Source organism: Peromyscus leucopus, chromosome 1 (genome assembly GCF_004664715.2).
Source record: "Peromyscus leucopus breed LL Stock chromosome 1, UCI_PerLeu_2.1, whole genome shotgun sequence".
Classification (NCBI taxonomy): domain Eukaryota; kingdom Metazoa; phylum Chordata; class Mammalia; order Rodentia; family Cricetidae; genus Peromyscus; species Peromyscus leucopus.
The window spans coordinates 124,445,713-124,470,376 of record NC_051063.1 but is presented as its reverse complement, the minus strand read 5'-3'; the positions used below and the strand labels follow the sequence as shown (position 1 = coordinate 124,470,376).

Here is a 24,664-nt window from a genome sequence, read left to right as displayed (position 1 = left end):
TTTTTTTTGTTATGTTCTCTTTACCCCCACTCTTGGGCTTGTCATCTATTTCCACCAAACTTTGACTAGCATTGTCAAATTTCTTTTTATCATCTGTTACAAAATCTGATTCAAGTACCTCCTTCTCAGAACTGTTATCAACAGTAGCAACTGCAAAATGGGTGTATATTTCAATCATCTGTCCCTGCTCATTGATGAGAACCAAGTCCTCTTTCCCAGTTTCATTACTTTTACATTTGTCACTCAAATGTTGAACCTGAGGATCTTTACTTTTTTTTTTTTTTAATGTGTAGCCCAGGCTGGCCTCGAACTCGTGATCCTCCTGTCTCTGCCTCTTTCAGCAAATCCTACCGGCATGTGCCACCACAACCGGTGGATCTTTACTTTTCACACTAGTAGTTGGAGATGTAACCTTTGAGGCATTCTCATTTTGGGAGTGGTAGATTTCAGTTTATTTTCATCATATGTCTTTGTATCTGTGACACCTGTAGTTGATCCTGACATCATGTTGATGATATTGCTTTTCATGAAGGTAGCTATAGAGTTAATTATTGGACGATGGATATCATCTTTTTTCATTGATATGTCTTCAGACAGAGTAAGCTGGCTCTGCTTTAAGCATCTACTAATCTGCATGGAAGTTTTCTGTGGTAGGAGCTGAACTCTTTGGGTGATATTTTCTGAGTCTAGAAACAAAAAGAAAGTTGAGCACCAGTCTCCTGAAAATAGTGGCTGAATCTTGAATGCGGAGATTGCCTTCTGGGCTAAAGAAGAAACCATTTCTATAACAATGTTACCAGTGTCATCTTTCTGAATGCCATCAGATCCAAATTTCCCTATGAACTGATCTTATACAAAATTAGATATCTCATCAACTGTCTCCTTCCCAGTTGGTGGGGAAGAAAATATTTCTTCAGCATGTGGTAACACTTTGATTTCACTTTTCCTAAATTCCCGTATGAAAGAGTTTGCAAAGTTGATAGCTAAGCTTACAGTTTCTGGCTCTGGCATATCCTTTTTCCTAGAATCTTCAGCAAGAGTTGCAAAAGAACAAAATTTGTGAGCAACATCTTCTAAAAATGCAGCTGAAAACAGAGAAGGTTGTGCCTTTTCTTCCCCAGACTTAGCAACAACAGAAGCATGGCCATACTCAGGTAAGTTACTAGAAGGAGAGTCTTCACCACATAAAAATGGTTGCAAATGATGATCCATGATTGCTTTAATAATGAAACCAGCTGTTTTACTGAGAAACAGACCTCCCTTTTTGTGTGAATCTTTCTGTATTTCTGCTTGGAATTCAGAGTTTTTCAAAACATTATTACATACAGAATCAATGAAATTCTCAGTAGTTCCTAATTGCATACTGTCTTCATTCTCCTCTGCAGTGGCAAATCTGATCTCATGTTCAGAAATTTCTTTTATAATTTCATCAGTCAGTTTTGGAGCTGCAGCCATGAACTCGTCACCATCATCTGACCCAACCTCTTTTCCTTTAGTTTATTTGTAGTATCATCTGAAGGGAAGATATTTACTAAAAGCTTGTAAATCATATTTTCTATCAGAGAACAGGGGAGCACTATAATATATGAGGACATGGCATGGGTATCCTTCAAGGAGACATTGAGCACATTTTTGATGATATTTTGAGCTTGAGGGGAAGAATAGGAAGAAAGCATTACTTCACCTGAAACTAATGCCTGTACCTGATAATCATAAATTTCTTCCAGTAGAAAATGATATATTTTCCCTCCAAACAAGTAGTGTCATTTTTGTATAGTCCTGTGTAGTTGAATCAGTGATTTATATTCATCTAATATATTTTCATAAACTGAGTTGACTGTTTTTTGAACCAATTTTTTTGTCTCTGAAACCATAGACTCTCATCCAAATTTTCTGCAAGTAAAAATCTCAGATGTAGTGAACTCTAAAACAATTGGTTTTACTAATGTTGTAACAATATCCATTATTTTGGCTGTTGTTCTCTCTGGGGTTTCAGCAGCCAAGGAATCCCGTATGAATGTCTGAAGAATTTTGCATAAAAGCTCAGAAATTACTTCCTCCAAAAAGATAGCTGAGTTCCTAATGAAAGACAATTCTCTTTGCTTGGGTTTGTTGTCTTCTGCTTGCAAGGTTGAGCAACTGAAGCTGAAAGAAAACTTTTATCTCCTGATAAGAATGACTCTAGATGATGATCGAAGATCTCCTTTATTATAAAACTGGCAATATTTGAAACAGCTTTGCTACTTATACCTTTTTTATCTGTTGTAAGAAGTGACTGGTATAGATTTGAATGAGAAAGATCAGCATAAATAGAGTCAACCATTGACTGTATGTCTTTTTCTGAAATCATATTTTGTTTTTCATTTCCTTGTTTTACAATTCATATTGCATGTTTTTTTTTTTAAGATTTATTTATTTTCATTATGTATACAGAAGAGGGCGCCAGATCTCATTACAGATGGTTGTGAGCCACCATGTGGGTGCTGGGAATTGAACTCAGGACCTTTGGAAGAGCAGTCAGTGTTCTTAACCTCTGAGCCATCTCTCCAGCCCCGTCATATTGCATGTTTTGAAATTAGTGACATGATTTCATTTATCAGTTTCTTTCTTTTTTTTTTTTTTTTTTTTTTTTTTTTTTTTGGTTTTACGAGACAGAGTTTCTCTGTGTAGCTTTGTGCCACCACCGCCCAGCCTCATTTATCAGTTTCATGGCTGTGTCACTTAAGTCTGATTGAGGAGTACCAGAACATTCTACACTGGAATGCGATGGGCTTATCTGATACATAAACTGAGTGACTATTTTTTCTAAATGAATATGTGAGAGCTGGTAGTATATATTGTTGACGCTTGTCTTTGGAATCTTGGCTTGCTAATTTCATAATGGACTCTATTTACTAAAACATTTTGACTAAGTTTGGAATGTAAACTTAAAGGCAGATTTGCTACAAGAGATGGTGGAATTTGGAAATCAAAAATTTTAGTCAGAATGATTGTGGTTATCCGGCCAGCCAATGCCTTTGTGTCATTTAGAAAATCTTTATCAAAAAAAGAAAAGAAAAGAAAATCTTTATCAGGCATAATTCCCATTTAATATTCTTCTAAAACTTTGCTGTACACAGTGTCAATAATGTTTTGAGTACATCTCTCTCTACCGGGGAAAAACACAACTGTTTCTCAGCATTCTCTATAGTTGTAACCTGGACTTTTGAAAATTCCTCTGTTACCCAATATATGAGATTTTCAACTTTATCAAACAAAACATCTTCTGAATTTCTTGTTGATTCCACTTGTACAATGGCAACCACCCTGTGAAATATTTTGCTCACTACTCCAGAGACCACATCTTCCAAAAAAGTTGAAGAATAAGCACTAGAATAAATTAACTGCTGTTTGTCATTAAAACATGTGTATAGAGATGCAGATATTTGCCTTTTTTACACAAATGGCTGAAGATGCTGTTCACTGATATATTTAATAATTAAACCTGCCATTTTATCAATGAAAACATCATTACTTTTTGTGATATTTTGTTCCAGTGATTCTTGAGAACTGGGGTTTTCTAAAATATTCGTGAAAATAGAATCAACAAGATGGCAAACATCATCTTCTGAGTAAAGAGACTTGGCTTTATCTTCATCTTTTGAAAATCTAATTTCATCTTGGGAAAATTTTCTCCTAATATCACTGATCAGATTGGAAGCAATTTCATTAAAATTAACTCCTTTATCTTTTAGAGCTGTTATATTTGAAACCATCTTAGGAGAAGGAAAAAATGTAGATAATAGTACTCTGATCATATCTTCTAAACTGTATATGGTAGCAATGTATTATATGGAGGTAAACTCTGCTTTGACTTAGTAGAATTATCGATGTTACCAAGAACATCCTAAAGAATATCATCAGCCATTGAATTAGAACAGGAAGCAGCTGACAAATCACCAGAAAACAGTGACTGAAGAAGGTAGTCTGAAATAGCTGCTATGACTAATTTGGCAATGTTTTCCACAAAAGCTTCACCATTTTCAGACTCGTCAATGTCAGGATCTAGCCCATGTTGCTTCAAAATATTTCTATATACTGAGGTGACATATACAATATCTGCATCACTAAACGGAAAGAATGATTGCTTATCACATAGAACAACAACAACAAAATCTTAGTTTGTCTAAATGGTTATTCACTGAGTTTACTATTTTTGGGGGTCATATTTTCCAGCTCAATGTTAATATTAGGCTTAGGGTTAAAAATCTTTTATAAAACTCGGATAGCAATTTTCCCTACAAATTTATCAGGGTAAATGTGTAAATGTGATGGCTTCTGGAGTTTGTGAGACTCTACAACTTCATTGAGAACTTGTTTGACCATATATAATACCTCATCCAGTGGAGTTTTGGGGCGAGGTAAAGTCTCTCCACACAAAAATGGTCAAAGGTGGTTTTCAATAATCTCTTGGATAATGAAACTGGCTATTTGATCAATCATAATTGGACTTCGGTTGGTTATATTCTTCTCTATTAAATCCAGAGAACCAGACATTTGTATAATATTACTGTAAACACGATCTAGCATCTTTTGGAGGTTTTTAATATGTGTGGAGACATTGATTATCAAAGATGGTGAACCAGATTTTATGTTTTGAAATGGTTGACATAACCTATTTTGTTATACAGTTGGACATTTCATCAAAATTAACATTAAACATTGTTTTTCTAAAGATGAAGGCTTAATAGACAGGAGCTTAAGTTGAGCTAAAAGTCTTCTGATGACATATTCTAAAAATGAATGTGGTAACATGGTGCTATAACCTTTTGAAGACATGGGTTCAGAAACAAATTTTCTTAGATTGTTTTGAAGTTTATACAGGATGATTTCACATTGAGGGTAGGATATGAATTTGATCTGAGCTTTCCCTTGCAGCAAGATGAAAGCTGATAGTCTACAATCTTTAACAATATGCTATTAGACATTTGTTCAGCTACTGAAGCATTATCATATATCATATATCATACATATATCATATATCATACCACCACAGGTTACTTTAAATTCACAGTGCAGTAAAACATCATAATAAATGGAATCAACAATCTTAGTAACACATCCTTTATGTGCTGATGGAAAATATAGCCTTTCTTCAGGATAGCTTAGAACAGTAATTTGAACATTATTAAAGTCATTCACTACATTGTTGATAAGTGATGTATTTATCTCATTAAGCCAGGTTTCAGTGATGTTTATATTTTTCCTCCACAATGAGGTAGACAGCTTAAAAAAATAATTCTGAGATTATGTCCTCCAAAAATGTAGCTGACTAAACACCGCCATTTTCTTCAACATGGCTTAGGAAAGGCTACTGTGTTCGTTCCCCTATTTCTTCTTTTTCAGGAAGTAGCAAAGAGAAAGGTTTTACTGTATGTTGTTTGCCAAATGGTGTTTGCATTTTAAAGCTAGTTGCTTTGGGATTATTCAAGGACTTGGTCAAAAAATTATTGTCATAACTCATGAATCCTACATGGTCATTAGTTTGTCCCAATTCTATTAATTCTCGCCTTTTTGCTTTTTTTGTGGGGGAGGTTGTATTTCTCTTGTTCTGTAGTTCATGCATTTGTTTTCAAAAGGAGCTTGTTGAAAACCAAGAGATAGCTTATCCATCAAAGATTTAACCAAGCTGTGGGACATATACATCAAATATACAGTCTGATGATAATAAATCTTGATCCATGTCTCCCAGATTCTCCAAAAGGTCTGACATGTAATCTCCTTGAAATTGTTCACAGTCCATTGGTGCCTTACAGTAATCAAAATCTTCACCTTGAACACTGTGAAGTAATTTTACATGTTGACAGTCTTCTGGTACTTCATGAAAAAGAGAACTACCCTCAAGAAATGCAGTGTCTGTGCATTTTTCTAGAAGTGTTCTAAGTTTCTCACACACAATATTGAGAAGAATAATTGATTTAGGGGAAAGCCCTAGCTTATTTCCAAGTATTCTATTACTTTGTTGATTATTTGAGGTGAAAAATGTTCTTGCTGATTTACCAGAACTCATATCCCCATCTGGGAATTCATCTGGTAAAAATAAATCTAAAATAATATTAAAGACTTCATTGATGATTTCTTCGGATTCATGAGATTTTAGGTTACCAACCAGACCATTTAACTTATGTGCCAGGTAATTTAATTTATTTCTTTGAGCAAGGTGATCAATTAGGTAAGGAGATGTTTCCCAGTCTCTGGGGCCTATCTGACTTTCCATGGTATTGACTGTTGAAAATGGGCACACTATTTCTAAATGTAGAATATGGTCTGTTTCTTACATTATTTTCAAAATGATTTATTCCTAGTACTTCAGACAATAAATCACTCCTTTTAAGAGATCTTGAAAGATATCATCAAAGTCAGAAGAAGTCAAGCTTGGACAGAACCTGTACTTAGTTTTTATGGGAGCCTGATGTGTCTTGTCAGCACTTATAATGTTACCATTGAAAGAATTTCAATAATAACTTCAAAAATACTTAACGTGAGTTCTCCAATGGAAATAGACCTGCTCTTTACACTTGAGAATGAAGTGATATGTTTCTGTTAGAGATTACAGCTTGCATTTGCCATGCTCTGTCTTTGCTACCCTCTTCGGTGCCATCAGGAATGTTTGAAATTAAGTAGCAGGTGACTGATTCAGAGAAATGTTCACAAAACCGATACATTGAAGAATTACTATTTATGCTTTTGAGAGGCTGTTTTGAGTCAATTTTTCTTTGGGAGTGAAGAAACATGAGACAGCTCCTCAGTCAAAACTAAAAGAAAAATGTAAGACAGAAACAAGCATTTTTAGATCGGATTAGAGGAAACGGAAAATTCAGCATATTGGCAATGTATTTTGCCTGTAAGGTTCCTTACTAAAGTAAAAGGTAAAACTTAATGAAAAAAGAAAGAGAATTTTCCTTAAATGCTTCACAATTGTGAAATCTTAGTCTTAGCCAATATGTTGAGAAAACAGTTCTTCCATATTCAAATCTACAAGTCATAGGTTGATGTCTGCCTTGACTGTATAGTTATGGACACTAAGAGACGAGATTTTTCAGGTTTGGTGAAGCATCCTGCCATAGCGCCAGTGAAATGATTATTATTATTATTATTATTATTATTATTATTTGGTTTTTCGAGACAGAGTTTCTCTCTGTGTAGCTTTAAGCCTTTTCTGGAACTTGTCTTTATTATATATATAACTATTTTAAATCAATATATATGATGCTATGCTACATTTTACTTGTAAGTTTAAAGATTTGTGTTACTCTATCATCTTGAATAAAATACAATTGTATCAATTCCAGAGGCATGTACAAGTATTTGAACCTTTTTGATTCACAGTGCATGCTCAACCAAAGTTCCCTACTTTAATTTTTTTCCATTTTCCCCTTATCTACAGATCTAGAGGGGGGAAAACCCACATCTTTTTACTTAATACATAGTTAACTTAATAACACTTTTATGTACCATGGAAGTTTAAAAATAATCAAATAGTTATTCACATTTCTAAAGCTATTTTCAGGAAAAAAAATGTAGACTCTTGGACAAGAGATCTTTTAAATATACCTTTTACTATTTTCCCAAAATTATTGCAACTTGAAAACTAACTTATCTCTTGCTTACCTGCAACTTTGGTGGTCTTCAAATGTGTGATCACAGATGCAGCAACGTGTCTTGTGAACAAATGCATTTCATTTGGACCCAGTTCATGATCAACAAAGGCAACTGTTTCCTCCAAAGTCTCCACTGTCATTTTGGAGTTTTTATTTTTCCATTTGTGAAATAAAGAAAAATCCTCTTGGCAGGCTTCAAGACCTTCACTTTTTTCCTCATTTATACAGGTCATTTGTTTACACCACATTCTGAGCAGAATTTTCTCATTCTTTTCTCCTCCATTTACTGCAGACATAAAAAATGGTTTCATGGTCTCCAGGCTTTCATCTGGGTGTGGCTGATGGGGAAGCCATAGCTTGACAATGCCGTGTTAACAATATTATCTGCAGCTAAACATATTTTGAGTGGGGAAGCGTTTGTCTTAATTTCATTTGGCTCAATTGGTTTGGTGGTCTCATAGTGAAAAACCCTTGAATTTTCACCTTTCCCCATTTCTATGAATGACATGACTTGTTTTAGTGATTCTTCTGTGGAATCATTTGCTTTCTTAAACAATTTTTGTAACGGCAACCGTTGTAACTTTGGCAACATTTTTCTGGTAATTGTCTCTGTTGCACTTGAAAGAGATTGTAGGCATTTTCACTATTTCAGAAAACTCTATTTAGAGATATGCTTAAACTTCAAGTCCACAAATGACTCTAACATGTTTAAGACACTACGATCTCCTGGACGATTTGGCTTCTAGAGCCATAGCCACTTGATCTTTCGTTTTCATGTCACAGGTCTGCATACCACTGAGGATGTGCTTGCTCAGAACACCGTGGTTACTTTTTAGCAGCAACATACTCTTTCCTACTTGTTAGCATTCCCTTACTGTCTTGAATAGGCATCTGAGACAAGAAGCACAGCTGTAATTTTTCAAATAGCATTTCGACAATTTCCCGTCCAAACATATTGAGTTGTGCTTTGGCATCCTCAGTTCTGGTAGACCCACCTTTAAAGCAATCATAGAATCTGTTTCCACAATCTTCAAGTGGTGGTAAATTTAAAAGTGAAAGCGAGTACTCCAAATCCTTCGCTTTAATTGAAATTTCAGTCAAAATGCTTTCAGCTACGGTTAAAAGTGTAGACTTTTCATTTTCTCTATCACTTGTTTCTGTTGCCATTTGTCAAACTTTTTTTTTTTTTTTTAAATATACCTTCTTTAGGAAAAATCTGTTCTAGCTGTGAGGAAACATTCTCTAAGTAAAAACATGCCTGCTGCTCAGCTGGGGAACCTGCACCCAGATTCTACTTTGATAAGTGAAGATCACCAGAATTTGAGACATTAATTGGAGAAGCCAAATTGTGGTTGCTTGTAGCATACAATTCTTGCAACACCGCATTAACAATTTTACTTGCTTCCAGGATTTGACCAGATGGTAAAGCTTTTGTATTTAACATGGCTCTCTTTTGTGCCACTCTTTCAAGTTCTTTCATAATTATTTCTAAATTATCATTTATTATGTTCTTGGCATAAATTCTCAATTCTGAAGCTGGTAGTTTTGTTTTCAGTATGGTTTTGGCATCCTCTTTTGGTGGAGTTTGTGGCAGCCCAGTGGCAGTTTTGGATTGGTTCTCTCTTGGAATCTTCTCTCCAGTACCTAGCTTGGTCTTGCTTTTGGACTTAATACCACTAATGCCTAGATGTGGTTTTGTTTTAGAGAGAGAGGTAATTTTTGACCTTGCTTTTAAATTTGTGTTACATCCTGGCCTAGGGCTGTTCTTAGGGCTAAGTTTAGAATTATGTAGTCTAAGAAGGTACATGTCATCATAACTACCTTCAGGGGGACATCTCTCTTCAAGATGAAGGGAAACAAAATTTGACAACTTATCAAGAACTGTTTGAACTAAATATCTTCCAATTTGCAATGGTGAATAAGGCAAAAAGCATTTTTTAACACAAGAGCATTTAAATTGTCAGCATTATGATGCATTTGTGGTACCCCAAGTCTAGGGGAATTACTTGTTTTTCTTGCTGGCTTATTTTCTCTAAAGCATGGTGGTTTTTCTGATCAGGTATCATTGTCATCATACATTTTTATCTCTCTCCTGCTTTTAGTTTTTTTGTACAATAATGTCACAACCAGAGTGCATTTCTCCCAAAATATTTTGAAGTATATCATTTGATGTGTTAATATGAGACTGAAAGAGTTTCTTCTGTGCTATAGCTGATGTTTTACTTTTAGACTTAGACACACTGTAGGGAATTTCATTAAATGGAAACAAATGGCCTATGATTTCCTGTTTTGACTCAGCTTCTTCAAAACATCTTCTACTGCACTGGATATTTCAGTTTTTTCTCTTGGTTTTGATCCTCCTTTTCTCATAAATATTTCTTCCAAAACAACTCTCTGGCTTTCCTTTTCCAGTGTTGTTTGATTTTCTTCTAAAGGATCATTTGTAAACCATGATAATGTAGTAGTTTTATTCCCTCTCTTTGTATACCAGCAAAACTTCATATGGTTAACTGTGAATAGCTAGGATTCTCTGGGGAGGATAAAAAAATTTCTTTTCAGATCCATTATTGTGCAAAATATTTAAGATACTATTAACAATTTCACTCACAATGGTATTTTTTGAAATAAAATACTGTTTGAAGATGTGTGTATACGTTGTATTTCTAAGTCTAAATCATCTTTAATAAGCTTCAAAATAGCAGTGGCAATGAAATCAGCATAGTCCTTAAGGCTAGTTTGTGATAAATGGACTGTGGTTCCAAGATTTTCTCTGCAACTCGCAAAAACGGGTTTTGCAAGCTCTTGGCTAGGATCTGTTTTGGTTGTTGATAATTTTAGGACATTCACATCAGATTCAACTTGGCCTGATTCATGAAAAATGCTGTCATCTTGTTTACCATTTTTAAATTCTCGGCTAAAAAATACATTTTCTTTATTAGACTCAAAGGTGGGAGTCATTAATGAATTTATTCTTTCTGTGGCAAAAGACTGTAATCGATTGAAAATAGTTTTAGTAATGAAGTTGGCATTTTCCTCGCATGGGTCAGGTGCAGGTCCCCTGGTGTCTTCATTTCTCTTCACAGGCATCTGATAAACAGCAGCATAAGCTAAATTCTTATTTTTTGAATGTGAAAAATGTCCTGGTTGTTCCTCAGTTCTTTGTGTTATAAAAAGAGGCTGTTGGCACTGAGACTTTGGAAACATATCATAGAAGGCCAATCTTGAGGAAGCAGGAGCTTTGGCCTTTATGGGAAGCATGACCAAAGAAGTAAGGTTATGAAGCACGTGTCCACTCTATCTTTGGACACCAACATGACATCTGTTTTAGGAACTGACACTTTCGGGATAATATTTGTACCCAGAACAACTGGTTGGAAATTTGCTTCTGAGTGTTTGCTAGGTATACTACATTGCAGAGTGGGTGTGGCAAATGAGAGATTATTCTGATACATAATATTTTCATAAATATCACATAAGATCCCTTCAATGGTCTCTTGAATTTGAAACTCGAGTATTTTTCAATATTCTGTCTTATTGACTGGCGTTCCAATAATACCGTCTTGCTGTTCTGAATAATTGTCTTTGTCACACTTGCTTTTGCTTGACACAATATCGAGCACTGTGCTAACAACCTGACTTGCAATATTCTCGGAAACCACAGTGTTATTTGTCAGGGGCAGACTCTCTTGTTCTTTATCTCACTCATGCTTGATGCCTCGTGCAATTTTCCCAGCCACTTCTTTTGCATAAATATTTAATTCGGACAAAGACAGTTGGCACCACGAGTCCATCTTTCCTGGGTTGCTATAATCCACTGAACAACGGGGAAGTTGCTTATCAGAATATGAGTCTTTGCCTGACACTGCTTTGCTTAATGTTGCCCCTTCCTGCTTTACTGGCAAAGTCACTGGAACTCGGAAGCTGACTTGGGGATGAAAGAGAGATTCTACTTTGGAAGCAGCAAAAGTTTCTAAATTTTCTAATATTGCCTGCACAGTATCTTCGGTGACACTTATTTTTGTCTGTTTGTTAACATTCCAGCTCGACTCAATGTCACATGGATTTCCATTTAAGACACTGACAGGTCTGTTTCCTGGGTAGGTATGCTCATGAAAAGAAACATTGGTTGAAAAGATAATTGTTTCACATCTGTTTCCACTTTCATGTTTTTCTGTCGTGGCAGCTGAATACTGTTTGTGAAATACGGTCCTAACAACATCATTCACCACTACAGTTACATCTGTGTTGGACACTAAAGGGCCCATCAAAGGATCCATAAATTGAGCAGGCGTTTGAATGTTGACACAGGGACATTATAAGGCATACTACTAAAATGAGAGTGTGAGAGAGAAACAACATTTAATTGATTGATTGAAGCACTTTGAAAAATTTCATCCAAAGTATTTCTTACAATGGGAACAACTGGAGATTTGTGTAGTTCTTTGAGGTTTATTTCAGTTTTGTTCAAGGTTCCTTCCAGAACCCACTGGTCAGTAGAAAAGGTTCTAGTTTCTTCTCTGGGTAATGTTCTATCTCCAATGAAGTCTTTATTTTCTGTGTCATCATCTGGAAGTGATCCTGATTCAGCTCCTCCAGGAAGAAAATTTCCATAAATTAGTCGATATTGATAATTTTCAATGTCTCTGTGCTCTGATTCAGGTTCAATAAACATATCTGAAGATACTACATCTAAAATTAAATCAGCTATGTTTGTAAGCATTTGTGTCTACTGTGGTAAGTTTTTGTATTTTTCTTACAATCTGATGGGTTAATTTAGTTCTGTTTGAATGGCTTTCAAAATAGCACTTGACGCCTTCTTTGCGTGAGTGTATAAAGTAGACTGCAACCATTTATCATGTGAATCTGTGGGAGAATTTTTGCTTTCACATTCCCAATCCATTTTATTCCCTGTTTTATTTTCATCATTATGAACACCAATATTTTCTACGTTTCCACTGGCAAATCATTTAGCAAAAACCATGTTAAGAATGTCTGAAGCCGGGCGGTGGTGGCGCACGCCTTTAATCCCAGCACTTGGGAGGCAGAGGCAGGCGGATCTCTGTGAGTTCGAGGCCAACCTGGGCTACCAAGTGAGTTCCAGGAAAGGCGCAAAGCTACAAGAGAAACCCTGTCTCGAAAAACCAAAAAAAAAAAAAGAATGTCTGAAGCAACAGTTTTCAGTTTATTTGGGCACATTTCTTTTGAGTCCTCTGTTTGGGGAAACACTGGGAGATCATTTTTTGCTTTATTTTTGGTAGTCTCTTTATTACCCATCATCATTTTGGAAGTTATATGAGAGATGCTGTTGGTGCATTTGGCCATTTCCTCCATAGCTGAAGCAAATGATAGGTTGTCAACAGCAAGTGACTCTGAGCCAGTTTTCAGTCCAGAATCTACAATGCTGGTATCTATGTCAATATCACATGATTTTGCAAGGACATATTCAAGAACTGCTTTGGGAATGAGTTGAACATTAGATAGTGCTGGAGGATCCTTACGTAACTTCTCTGTGTTTTGCTGACTACAAGTTGGCTGAGAATCAGGGTGGGAACCCGTGAGTTTGCTTAACATTTCATGCAGTGTTTCTCTAATTCAATCTAACACCTGCAGCTTGGAACTATCTTTCAAATCCTTTCCATTAATGGCACCCTGGTGAGTACAAGGTGTAGCCAAATATTGTCAAAAATAATTTTTATCCTGTTTGCTTGACAAAATGTCTTGTTCATTAGCATTTTCAAACCCACATAAGATTGTAGAAACTGCCTTATCTGTAGAGGTTGAAGTATTTATTTGCTCTTCCTTTGTACTTGATATCATTTCACAAATACATGTCACTAATGGACTTTCCATAATGTCATTGACACTGGTGACATGGGAGTCTACTGCTTCATTGGAATCAGCAAACAACCTTTTGCTTGTACGACACTTGGTATGATCTGTCTCCCTAGGATTTGGGGTTATCTTGGTGAATTCTAGTTCACTCTGTATAGCATCTAAAACAATGTTGATTATTTTCATTGTGTAAGTACTAAGTTGGGAATGTAATGATTTCCCTACCAGTGAAGTTTTTTGCCTGTCTGTAATTTTAGACAAACAAATAACTTCAGACTTTTAAATTGTATTAATGATCTTATCAGTAATATCATTTACATGCTTAGGTTCACATTCTCGAGATCTTAACGGAGAAGTCTTTTCAAGCTCTATGTTGAGTGAAAATAAATATTTCATCTTCTTTTCACTGTCAAACTATACTTTGAATGGCATTTTACTTGATATTTCTTTGGTTGTTTGGGGAGTATCAGAATGATCTAGACAAGCTTGATCAAGTGATGAAATGGTGTTTTTAATGGTATTAGGAATGCACTTCGAGGCCTTGTGAAGTATATTTATCACAGACTCAGTTATTTCATGTGCAAATGCACAAATTTCTGACCCAGAAAGCATCTCTTCTGTCCATTCTTGATCTGATAATCCTTGAGATTTTTCTGACAAAAGCAGAGGTTTCTTCACGAATTTTGCTTCCTGGGTGATGAGATGAAACAGAAGACCTATCCTTGAGCATTTCTGTTAGAATGTGTTGAACTATGTTTTCTGAAGCCTTTTGTATTTGATGCTTTTGATCTCGGCTGAAAATTGAAACATCATAAGTCAAGCAGTGTTCTGTCTTCATAATGTCTTCACCACTAAGAGATACCTCCAACTTTAATCTGCAGTCACGAGATTCAACTTTGCTTTGAGAAGTAGGTTTTGTTGGTAGTTTATTGCTCCTTTTGGATTCAGAACAAGTGTCTCTCCTTGTAGGCTATTGGTTAGGAATCTGCTCTTGTGGTTTTATTTGTTCATCACAGAAGGATAAATCAAGCACACTTCTCACAAGGTTATCTATTTCCACCTCATCATCTTCAGAACAAAGAACCATGCCTGGGACATTAACAGGGGAAATGGTCTTCTAGTTCTAAGACCATTAAATGAGCCAGTGCTAGTGAGTCTATACTTTTCTTCGGCATCAGGAAGATTTCTTATTCGAGGTTGTCTATGTTTTTTAACATCTGCTTTTGCTGGCCCCTGGTGAAGTTAAGACATCATCCAGTAGCTGAAGAAGTACTACTGTGTCTTCAGATGCAATTAGTCTCTCATTATTAAGTAAAGTTTGCACACAGCCTACTATAGTGCTTATTGCTTCTTCTACATAACCAACTAGAGAGGACTGTGGAAAAAATATTTGATATTAAATTCTGCATTTCTTCTTTCACAATTAGATTAGCAGCATCAGATTCAGGACTAGATTTCTTTTGGTCAGTTTTTTGACAGAATTTATCAAAAATTGGTTCTGTCTTAATTTGTTGGAGGAAATGCTTAGTTGTGTCCTCAAGAGGAAGCTCACTTTTCTTATGAGATGCAAGAGTCATCAACTTCTCTAAAATGGCATGGACCATATCATCTGCAATATCACACATTGGCTCCAAGGTAGAAGTCAGTGTATCTTCTGAAGGGTTTGTGTCTAAGGATGAGAAATACTCAGCACTACCTGAGAAACTTGTTTTAGTATCAACTGCCAAATCTTCTTGTGAGAACATCTGCACATATTTTTTTTTCTCAACGGCGGACTCCAGCTTCTCCAGCATATTTTCCACACTCTCTGAAGCTACGGAGCATATGTCAACATTTGAGAGCAAGTCTTCTCTCTCTCTATCACATTGGTCAACAAAAACTTCGGCAGTCACAGAAGAAAGAGAAGGAATGGCCTGGCTTAAGTCAGACATTATTTCTTGAAAAATACTTTCTAAAATAAGTTGTGTTTCTCCTTTCAAGTGAAATTTAAAGTTTACAAAGACATTCTTTAAATTTTTCATCTGATCCATGGCCTTTGCTTTTTTGTCATATAGCAACAGAATCTCTAAACTATCTATTTCTGTGGTAGCATCTTTAGATTTTTTTAGTGCTTGTTTCTAATGCTGTTAAAAGGTGACTATCAGCTGGGCGGTGGTGGCCCACGCCTTTGATCCCAGCACTGGGGAGGCAGAGGCAGGCGGATCTCTGTGAGTTTGAGGCCAGCCTGGACTACCAAGTGAGTCCCAGGAAAGGCACAAAGCTACACAGAGAAACCCTGTCTTGAAAAACCAAAAAAAAAAAAAAAAAAAAAAAAAAAAGGTGACTATCAGATTTACTACTTCCTATCTTAGGAAATGGATATTCCAAGCTGGTTTTGTTATAATTGACTTGTGAAGACATAGATTGTCCTCTCACTTGATATGTTGTGCCAATAATTGTTCTTTCCACATGTGCAGAAGGAGGTTTCAAAGGTGTGAGTGGTTTCTTCACTGGCCTGTCACTGGCAAATACACATGGATCTGCTTGAAATGCTTTAGGTGTGTAACTTCTGTATGTGAAGCCCTCACTGCATGTACTACAGAAACTTGAACTATCCAAAGAAAGGTCTGAGGCATCAGACACCGGATGAATATTACTCTGCACTCTTTCTTCATATTTTGTGATGGCTGGATATAATATACTGGTTACTGTCATTATATTTTGAATTACACTATTTAGTTCTTCAGAAGTTACCTAGAAAGAAGATAATCAGATAAAAATTAAGTCATATAAATATTTATTCCACATTTGGGAGATATGGGGATAGCATTCAATTTTTTATATTAAACAATTATATAGTAATTATATAAGTATAATACCAGCATGATTTATAAGAAAATGAAAAAGGGATTCTATTCAGAATTTCAGACTGTTTTAAGCTGGTTTATTTCATACTAGAGAAAAAACATTTTGAGCATAAAATTTTATTTTATTTATATGCCTTAAGAAACTATATAAATTATTTCCCAACATTCATAACTTAGGTAAGTTTAAAATTAAAGTTATCAAATTGTTATTTAGTCATATCTCATGAAAAGTTTTGGAAAAAACCCAGTGTGGTATTCATATATTTTGAAAACTGATTAAATTATTTCAAATTATTTCTCCAAACAGATAGAGTAAATGTATTTTGGAGTCTTCAGAAACATTTGTCTAGCTTCTATATGGAGATGAAAAATAAATCATCTTCATGTCTACTCCATGCTATAACAGAAAGCACACAGCCTGTTTTTATGGAATACAAAAATTAGTGTATTTTAGATTGGCTATGTAGTTAACATGACTTATGCACTTGAAAAGTTTTTTTACATTTAATACTTTAAAAATATAAACAGTGTTTAAGTATTTGATAATATGGAATTATGAATTATTAGTATATATAATGTGATGATGGTATTTTTACATCATATTTTTAGTGTTCCTTATTTTTTCAAAATACATATTGAAATATTGACGATGATGTTACAAGTGTGAAGGACTTCAAAACAATTTGCAACACATAAATGCTGGGGCCATGGGTAAAACGGCTCATGAATTGTGGAAAATGGCAGTCATGGCCACACAAGGCTTCACTGTCGCCTCCTCAGTGTTATTTCTATTTGAATTATTTACTAGAAAAAGCTTAAAAATCCTTAAAAACTATAAAAATACCTGCCAAAGGGAAAACAATCAGCTGATTTTAAATAACAATGTACAGAAGACTGTATATAGCATATTGAAAATATTATATAAAAAGTAATTAAAATATTATAGGTATTTTGTCAGAATTATGAAAAAACAATGAACTAGAATATTTTGCCTGTGTGTAGACGTGTGTGTTGTGTGTACATGTCCACAATGGTGTACATATGTTTACATAGTGTGTATTCAAGTGTATGTTCAGGTATGTGGCGGCCTGAGGCCAATGATGAGTGTCTACTTTGATCAGGCTTCACTTTAATATCAGGAACCAGAGTTTCTTACTGAACATGAAGCTCATCTACTCAGCTGGCCTCTGAGGCCCAGGCATCCATTTATTTCTGCCTCACCCCACCCTAGCCCTGGAGTTAGGAACTCGGGACTTTAATATGACTGCTGGGAATCTGAACTCAGGTCCTTGTATCTGTGAGACAAAACTTCAAAGACTGAGCCCTTTCCCTAGTCCCAGATGGGTTTTTAAAAGCATAAAAACAATCAACTGTCAACCTGAAGTCTCTTTTAAATGAGAGTAATAAATTTCAGCAGTAAAGATAAAGAGATTTTGAAGCCGGGCGGTGGTGGCGCATGCCTTTAATCCCAGCACTCGGGAGGCAGAGGCAGGCAGATCTTTGTGAGTTCGAGGCCAGCCTGGGCTACCAAGTGAGTTCCAGGAAAGGCGCAAAGCTACACAGAGAAACCCTGTCTCAAAAAACCAAAAAACCAAAAAAAAAAAAAAAAAAAAAAAAGATAAAGAGATTTTGATATTAAAATCAACAGCAGCAGCAAAACACTAGGCCCATTTGATGCTAGAAAGGCTGGTATAAAAGTGACCCTACAGCTGGCCGGTGGTGGCACATGCTTTTGATCCCAGCACTCGGGAAGCAAAGGCAGGCAGATCTCTGTGAGTTCGAGGCCAGCCTGGTCTACAGAGCAAGATCCAGGAAAGGCGCAAAGCTACACAGAGAAACCCTGTCTCGAAAAACCTAAAAAAAGAGACACTACAGAAGACTGAGGTGGATGAAATAGCACCAGAAAAATAATCTGAAAAAATGTATTAAAGGTAAAAGCGATGGTAACAATCATGGCAAACAGTACATTTTTCCCTTAATAAGTTTGCTAAATATATTTCATAATTAAAAGGAAAATTTACATTATCTAATTTGATGTTGGATGTATACAGATGTAGTACAGGAGAGGACATTAGGATATAGTGACCAGAATGCTATAGTCCAATGAAGGAGGTACAGTGATGACTTTATTTTGAAGAAAAATAATATTATAACCTAGAATATCTCTGATAAAACTTCTCAGAAAGCATAATAAAGACAATATCCAGGCTGGAAACCAACTTGAAAATAGGTATAGTGGTCTGGTGGCTTATGATTGTAAGAGCAGGACAAGGGAAGCTGAGGCAGAGGGATTGCTAGAAGTATGAGGCCACACTGGAAAACAAGATGAGACTCTGAAAACAACAACCATAATGACAAACAACATGTTCAGTAGCATTAAAGCCTGAAGTAGCCAGAGTTAGCTGTGATAACTGTCGCTAGAGGGAGAGGGAGATTTCCGTAGGGGCCATGGTAGGTTGCCCAAACTCTAATAGGAAGTTGAGAAAAGCTAACGGGGGGGGGGGGGGGGGGGGAGAACTTTTGCAACCTAGATGCTGCCCCACCCCCAGTGACACCCCTTCTACAAGGCCACGCCTACTAACCCTTTGCAAACAGTTGTGCTAACTAAGGACCAAGCATTCGAATACACGGGCCTATGGAGGTCATTCTCATTAAAGGCATCACAGAGATGGACAAGCTCAAATTCAGAGGGTCCTGGGACAGACTAGACAGCCGGAGATTAGCAGCATTGTCCTTTTGCTGGGTTTCTGGAGTTTGTAAAAAGCAAACAGATTACACTTGGGCTTTGTTTTCTTCAGGTTTTAATCAGTAAGGTAAGCTTCAGGGTTATTCCAAGTTTACACATTAACTGCAACTTAAGAGTTATTAGTGAAAGAAGTGTCATAGTATTCTGTTTTAATGTTTTTCGTTTTCATGTTTATCTTTAGAGTCCTTCTTGTTTGGGGGCTCATGGTATAATCTGCTGAGCTTCAATGAAGAACAAAAAGTGACACAGCCTAACAATGACAGAAAGTGATACTCAATAAATGTTCACTTTAGCTGGGAGTCAATGAATATAGCTTCTGAAATATTCCTGAGATTTCTAAAATCATTCTGAGAATATAAAGTACAATCAGCCAATTTGTATCTATAATTAATAATAATAAATCCTGCATATAACTGTTCTTAAGTGAAAGTTCAATGACCAGTTAAAAACACTAGAGTTATCTAGAGATTAAATTCTGAAATCAGTAATTCATCAGAATAAACAAACGCTTCATATGCATTCAAGTGAAGGTCACCACCAACTCAGTTTTCCCCAAAATCACTACTCTAAATATTTACTAAAATATTCAATTACCTGATGTTCCACTAAGTGATTCCTGGTCACAATCAGGATAAACTATTTTTATATCATCAAACTGCTTCTTTTTTTTTCTTTACAGAAGCTTAATGTAATAAGACATATTATTAGTAGTGATGTTCAAGTAGCCAAGATCAAATATCCTTTCATGCTCAAGAGGAGGTAAGTCCTTGTTAGTCTATATGTGCTATTTAGAAGACATAGAAGAGGCCGGGTGGTAGTGGTGCACACCTTTAATCCCAGCACTCGGGAGGCAGAGGCAGGCGGATCTCTGTGAGTTCAAGGCCCGCCTGGGCTACCAAGTGAGTTCCAGGAGAGGTGCAAAGTTACACAGAGAAACCATGTCTCGGGGGAAAAAAAAAAAAGACATAGAGGAGAAGATGGAGACATTTCAAATGGGAGGAGACAATTATTTCTGAAATATTCTGCCTTTAACTTAAAAGACACACTTGGAGAGATTTTTTTTTTTTTTTTTGAAAGAAGGAAACCTGCACCATAATCTACTGGAGCATGCAGTTTCCTTTCCGGAGGAATGCATACCAGCATAAAGACATTGATGAAGATTTATCAGCCCACAGTGACTATGGGATTCTTGAATTTGACTTAGAGATGAGTAAAAGCAAAAAAGATAGGTGTGTGTGTATATGTATACATGTTTTCCGCTTGGTAGAAAAAGACATTATTACAGTGCTAAAAATTGTGAAATTGATGTCTTTATTCCTTGGCACTTCAATATTATGGAAATATTATTAGTATACTGTTTCCTAAGGAATATATGATGTAGCAATGTTTAAGATTGCTACTTCAGGGGCTGAACAGATGGTTTTGAAGTTAAGAGCACTTGTTGCTCTTGTAGAAGACCTGGGTTAAAAGTTAAATAAATCATTAAAAAAAAACCAAAACAACTTTTAAGCCAGGCAGTGGTGGCACACGCCTTTAATCCCAGCACTTGGGAGGCAGAGGCAGGCGATCTCTGTGAGTTTGAGGCCAACCTGGGCTAAAAAGTGAGTTCCAGGAAAGGCACAAAGTTACACGAAGAAACCCTGTCTTGGGGGGGGGGGACTTTCAATCTATTAACAAAACCCTATTATCTACTCATCAAAGGGCTAAGAATGCTATTTGCGTAGCATCCAAGGCATATAGCTGAGACTTCTTTGCTTGGCTATGACCACTTCTCTGATGTTTCCACAACATATTTTAATGGTCTTTTGATTTATGATTTTCTGGTTAGGGATTTAGCTCAGTGGTAGAGCACTTGCCTAGCAAGCGCAAGGCCCTGGGTTCGGTCCTCAGCTCCAGAAAAAAAAAAAAAAAAAAAAAAAAAAAAAAAAAAGTGAAGACAGATTTATGATTTTTTTTTTTTTTTTTTAGTTTTATAAAACTTCATGATGTTACTTTCACATTAGATCATGGAATTTGGGGGAACCTAAATCTGTGTTCCAGAGCAATGGGCACTCATTTTCGGCTCTAGAAGAAATTATTTCTTATTCCATTAGAAGTGAGAGCAATGTTTTTGCATCAAGGGACTAGTCTCCCCTTAGGGCAGGGGAGTGAACACAGAATAGTCTAAGTTTTCATTGATTAAAAAAAAAAAAAGCAACCTTCAACTCCCTTTGTTATTGCTCATGATGTAGGCACCTTTTTTTAGCCTTCTCAGAATATCTTCGCGCTTATAGTATGTTCTTAATGTGGATCACAGAGACTTTTATATTGGGTTTCCAAAAGTCGACAGTAAGGATCACTCAGGTTAAAACCATAGGAAGGTCGAAAAAGCTGCATACACAGAGATTAAAATATTACAAATATAAATTGATGTATTTTCACTTTTAATTAACCTGCTAACATGACTGAAAAGTCAAACATGCAGTTTAAATTTGAACTGGGACTAAGCAAGCAACAGGAGGATTTACTCAGGTAAGTTTCCCTTCTTCCCTCGCCCATGTGAAGCAATTTAAACCATCGGCCCCACTCAATCAGTTCTTTCCTTGATGTGTCGTCACCTTATGAACACGAGAGAAGGGAAAGAGAAACAGAGAGAAGGGAACGAATGGGGATAGTGTATAATTTCCTTTAAGAAATAAAGCCAATGCTTGGACTCTGTCTTTTCTTTCCCTCCTTAGATCAAGACACTATACTCAAAAGGAAAAAGGATAATATTAATTATTCTGTTTCCATCATCTGAAAGTGAAGAAAATGGAAAAATCTTTTACCAAGATTAAATAGAAATAACACATGAAGACAGTGTAGAAGTTAGATGCTAAATACTAAGGATAAAGAATCATAGTGTCTTGGGACTTTTAACAAACCCAAAGCACTTTGAGTATTATACTCATAAAGAAAATCAATGTCTATGTTACATAATTCCACATATTGAAATATCAATTTTAAGGCATATTTACAGAAAATGTTTTTGTCCTGTGTTAACAGCAAACATGATCTCATACAATAAATGTTAACATATAAACATAATTTTACCATATAAATATTATCATATAAATAGCATAATAAGCATAACCATATAAAAGAATGGGAAGACAGCCAACTAATGTTCATGATTCCCTATTTTTTTTTACTATGAAGGAAACACCTAAGTTATTTAATCTCATTTATTAACTAAAACATTATCAGAGTAAGTATGGTGTTGGTGTGAGTTCTCAGTTACTTTTTCAAAGAGAGAATAATGATAATAGCTTGTACAAGCTCTTCTGAATATGAGAAGGTAAGTCAAAGAAGAATGTGTAAAAGTGTGCTAATGTTGTCTTCGCATTCTTTCAGCTTTAATGCTTACTAATACAAGGCCAAGTCAGAAAACAGGTGGTGATGTTGGAGTCTGTGGGGGGAGCTGGAAAAGCAGAGGTCATGTGCCCTTGTTTGTAGGCTTCTAATTCAATTTACACTACCACATAACATTGTGCACCAATCCAGAGGGTCCTGAAGGCACCAGTTTGTAATCTTTGTTCATTTTGCAAGTTGAGTTCAGTTCTTGAATCCTGGAGAATCAGGTGGAGTAGGGGGTCTAAAAAGAACTAGAAGGCAGACGGCAAAAAGGAAAGCCTAAGGGAGCAAGATAGCGGAGTAGCTCTTCCTTTGCGTAAAACACTTAACATTCTGTTAAATCACGGAGGTCCTAATGCCACCAGTTTAATACCTTTCAAAAGGTCTAATCAGAAAAGTGGATCGAATGACTACCAAAGCTTCCCGGAGTGCACCAGTGCCCCTGTGGTTTAAAGTCTAATTCAGTGGGAATTGGACCAGATAAGAGGTCCACATCATTACAGGAAATAAATGTCAAGGAAGGAATTGGTTGTCTCTCTTAGATGATATTTGACTGTCAACTCTTTTTAGATGTTGACCTTTAACAATGACAAACACATTCCTCAATATTAATTAAAGTGACCACTTAACAAAAATATAGTAAGTCTTCTTCAGAATTATTTAGTCAAGACCTGGAGGGGGCTAGGAACGGGACAAAAATCTAAGCGTTTAAGGGAGTAGACAGCACCATAGAATTGAATACAAATGATGAGTGTAATCATTCGACCCAAAGACATGTGATTCTGAGCAAAAATACATTAGTGATCCTCTAGAATGACTCAGAGTAACAAATTAGGAAGAAAGAAGAGTAAGTTTGGAGACAAACTGAACAAAATAATGAGTGATGGTTGTTTGTTTACATGGGCATAAAACATCGACTGGAAGAATTCTTTCTGAAGCTATGAAGGGAGGAAGAGGATTAAGCTGATCACGAGGTTTCATTCATCATCATAGAAGCAGGGCACTTTTTTTTTTTTATCTACAAGAATTATAATACTAAACATGGAAAATAATTTCAAATCTATTTTTTTTAACTTACTGGATGAGATAGCATTTGGTTCAAAAGAAAAAAAATGTCTTTCATTGAGAGTTTAGCACCAGTTAGCATTGATTAAAATCCTAGTACTAATTGATAGCAAATAGTAATAGCCTTTAAATCAAATGTTTCTAAGAAAAAAAATACATAGGCATATAAAGGGCTTATAATTAAATGTTAATATGTTGCTATGTACTATAAATTAAAATAGGGCTGAGGATCTAAATCCTTTTGATCATGATTCTATAAAGCCATGTTGGATGAAATTACTTTATTCACAATCTAAACAATGTCTGTGGTACGATGTCTGCCTGTTAGTACATGTTCTCCTAATATACTCTGTATTGTCTATCAGCAATGAGAGTACAGCGTTGTAATGTAAGACAATTCATGTGATTATAAAAAGGTGCCTTACCTTTTCACCGATATTCGTAGTAAAATCGAAGTATCAGTGCCTGGGATCACCGGCAGCTTGACTCCAAGAGGAAGACCCAGTAGCTGAGCGGCTCCCACCCCTGGAATTCGGGCTTTGGGTGCCCCCTGTGAAATAGAATCAGATAACTTGTCTTTTCTTTCGATAACAGTCTTTTGCTTTGGCCCATCTCCTCCCGCAACAAGAATAGATATCCAAGAATCAAAGGGTAAGGTCGGAAGGGCTCACCCTCGCAGTGTGCCAGCCTCTCTTCAGCCAGCCTAGGACACCCTGCTATAGCCAGCCAGACAGGAGCTGGTGATTCCCGTTCCCAGGCCCGAGGCCCACACTGGCTCCTCCCAGGCCTGAGACCCAGGACATCCACACTGGCCTGAGGCCACTCCACTTACATCTCCGCATTGCTGACTGCTCTCAGCCGGGCTGCTGGAGGCTGCCTTGTTGGCAGCCACTTTGGCGGTCTTGGAGCAGGCGCTGAGGTACTGCTCCCTGACAGCCTGAGCCTCACATCCTCCCTTGATGCTTCCTGGCTTCCTTCACCGCAGTCCCTCAGTCCCGAATGATCAGTGCCAGCCCCCTGCGGCCCCACGAGCTTACGTTCCACGTGGAACCGTGGAGGCCACGCAGGAGATCGAGTGCCTCAAATTGGGAAATTCGGCCCCAGAGAAGCTGACTGTGACGACCTCGATCGATCGAAAGTCTGGTTCTCTTGGAAACCGTCAT

The 24,664-nt window shown here is 36.5% G+C and overlaps 2 pseudogenes; both read right to left on the bottom strand.

Moving 5' to 3' along the window:
• Nucleotides 1–15: 15 nt before the first annotated feature.
• On the bottom strand, nucleotides 16–24,663 carry LOC114696179 (annotated as a pseudogene).
• Nucleotides 11,875–24,664, bottom strand: LOC119088390 (annotated as a pseudogene).